Source organism: Dioscorea cayenensis, unplaced genomic scaffold (assembly GCF_009730915.1).
Source record: "Dioscorea cayenensis subsp. rotundata cultivar TDr96_F1 unplaced genomic scaffold, TDr96_F1_v2_PseudoChromosome.rev07_lg8_w22 25.fasta BLBR01000373.1, whole genome shotgun sequence".
NCBI lineage: Eukaryota > Viridiplantae > Streptophyta > Magnoliopsida > Dioscoreales > Dioscoreaceae > Dioscorea > Dioscorea cayenensis.
Window position 1 is genome coordinate 48,111 of NW_024086764.1, and position 3,133 is coordinate 51,243.

At 43.6% G+C, this 3,133-nt stretch overlaps 1 non-coding gene across 1 annotated transcript; it reads left to right on the forward strand.

The window, feature by feature from the left end:
* The first annotated feature begins 978 nt into the window (after positions 1-978).
* On the forward strand, positions 979-1,085 carry LOC120254167. The gene has a single exon (XR_005534541.1). It is a non-coding gene; the product is annotated as a small nucleolar RNA R71 (small nucleolar RNA).
* The last annotated feature ends 2,048 nt before the right edge of the window (positions 1,086-3,133 follow it).

Genomic DNA, 3,133 nt, shown 5'->3' on the forward strand with positions numbered 1-3,133 from the left:
ATTGATGTGGAGTTGCTTGAACAAACTCAGGAACTTCTTGTACTGTTCATCCCTTTGGTCATTCTTCAATCTAGAGGGATAAGGGATCCTTGGCTTGAAAGGTGGGGGTGCCACCTCCTTCTCTTTGCTTGTTCCCTCTTCAACCTCTATAACCTCGGTGCGTGTTCATTTGGCTTCTCACTCGGAAGCCTGCCTTCGACCTCACGACAACTTCTCAAAGTGATTGCCTTTACATGCTCTTTAGGGTTGGTCTCGGTATTACTTGGTAAGCTTCCATGTGGCCTTTCCGATAGAGACTTCGCAATCTGCCCCACTTGATTTTCAAGATTATGTAAGGAGGCGGTATGGTTGTGAAATGTAGCCTCAACTGATTCAAACCTTGTATTTGACGATTGTACAAACCTAGTCAAGGCCTTCTCCAAATCGGTCATTCGGGTCTCCAAACCTGAAACTCTGTTTTCCACATTTGGGCCTTGTTGTTGGAAACCCGGTGGCCCCATGGCCTTTTGTGGACCTTGGTTGCTCCACGAGAAATTGGGATGACACTTCTAACACGGATTGTAGGTATTGTTGTATGGATTTCCTTGATTCCTCATGCCATTACCCACAAAATTGACGTTCTGAACCGAAGATGCATCACCAACAGATATTGGGCAATAGGAGGGAGCATGTCCTCCACCACACCCAGTGCAAGTAATAACGGCCGCTACTCTGTTCAAAGTTAGAAGATCTAACTTTTTACGCAATGATTCCACTTGAGCCGCCAACGAAGTTACTGCATCTATCTCATGGAGACCAGCCACCTTTTTCTTCTTCCTGTCATTCCATTGGTAGCTGTTTAACCCCATTTCTTCAATTAATTGATGAGCCTCATCAGGGGACTTGCTACCTAAGGTACCTCCTGCTGTCGCATCCAAGAGTTACCTTGTACTCAGAATCAGACCATTGTAAAAGGTCTGAACAATCATTCACTCTGGCAATCCGTGTTGCGGGCACTTTCTCAGGAGCTCCTTGAACCTTTCCCACGTCTCAAATAGAGACTCCAATTCAAACTGTACAAAAGACGAGATCTCATTCCTAAGCTTTGCAAATTTTCTGAGAGGGAAATAACTTCTATCATATCCTCCCATGTGGTAATTGATACTCTAGGTAATGAGTGTAGCCACTGCTTCGCTCTCCCTTTCAAGGAAAATGGGAAGGCTCTCAACTTGATGGCATCATCCGTCATTTATCTTCAGCATATCACACACCTTGAGAAAGTTCTCTATATGACTGGTTGGATACTCATCGGCCAGACCATTGAACTGTGCGGATTGCTGCAACATATGGATGAATGCCGGCTTCAGCTCGAAGTTCTGAGCTGTAATCAGGGGACGCCCAATGCTCGATTGTGTCCCCAATACTGAAGGTCTGGCATAATCGGATAATGTCCGCTGCTGCTCATTCTGTTCTGCCATGTTTTCAGATTCTTCTACTTCCAAATCATCTAGATTAGACTATTCTTGCACAGGTTCTTTTCGTTTTTTTCTAAGTCTACGTTCAAGCTCGGGATCTTCTTCAATCAATATGGTGGGGTTCCCTCGGGTCATAACCTGAAGCTGCACCCAAAAAGAAAGAAAAAGAAATCAGAATGATGATAGAATAAGAAAATATGAAATAGAATGAATAAATGAATAGCTAATAAAAACAAAGTGCAAAGTATCTCTAAACGCCTACTACCCGACAACGGCGCCAAAAACTTGACACGTCCGTATATGCGTGTAAATCGCAAAAGCATGGGTGTCAAAGTAATAATCCCAGATGAGTGCATATCGTATCGATAGATAGTAGGGAATAAAGACACTTAAGTTGTGTCTTAACTAATGTAGAAGATTGATAGTGATATGTGTGACAAGATTCAATTGCCAAAAGTAAAAACAACAAGAAAGAGAGCACAAGTAAAGGAGAAGGTAAGACAATCGATAAAGATGGGGTACCCAGATATTGTTCCTCCTAGGACAATCATTTCAAGTGCAAGAAACCTCTATTATGCTTCCTAATTAATGCAATAGTGAGTCATGGAAATCCTTAATCGTATAGTCCCAAATCTAAGGTCAACCATGCCTAAATCTGTACATGTCTTGGAGGAGAAATCGAACAATCTCAACACCTTGCACTCGTATAGAATTGCAATGAGCTTTAGGGACTCCAAATGATAAATCCTATTCCTATGTATAGACCTAACCCTTTGGTCCAGGTGAAAGATCCCTAGCCACAATTAAGCCCTAGATGCTAAAATCACTTCAACACTTCACTCCGTTGCACTCGTAACTAAGCCCCAGCGGAAAGTCATCCCTTAGCCCATTCACTCTACTATGGCCACAAAGAACTCTTGGAATATGGAGGTAGGATAGATCACACCGGAAGGGAAAGGGGATGCTCCGCTATCTCTGGACTCACCCTCTCAACCCTCTCCAATCTAGCTTGGTCTAACTCTCATTGTGTGTCACTCACTCACAAGAGTTACCAAGAAGAACTCTTAACCCTAGTGCCACTCTAGGGGAGTATTCATATAATCAAGCATTCAAGATTGGAACTCATAATAAACATCAATTAATTGAAAGAATAATAAAGAGATTCAATAAAACGAATACATCCTAGGGTTCACAAATACCCAAGTACCCACTAGGGGTTTAGTTCTCCATGGAGCTAGATACAATCAATGAAATCGAATGTAAAAACAAAGCATCCATAGAAAACCCCCTCGTTAGTCATGGCAATGGTCTTGTGGAGAGTCCTCTACTGGTCACAAAGGTCCCTTTGTCCGTCCTAGGATACACCTCACCGGATCGGTGCCGACGAAAGTTCTCCCACTAAACTTCTTCCAAACGGCGCATGATGTCGGAGCCTAGAACCTCTCCAAAGCCCTAGCCAATACCTCTCAAAACCCTAGCCGCAGCCCTCTTTCGAGTTGGGGAAAAGATGGAGAAAAGAATGCTGAAATCGGGGCTGAAATATGCTTTTAAAGGACTGGAATTGGGATTTCACACGCCCGTATGAGCAGCCCTGTGGATTTTTCACACAGGCATGTGGAATTTCCACACGGCCGTGTGGATTCTCTGTTTTCCTGTTTTCTCGGCCGGTCTGTGAGCGA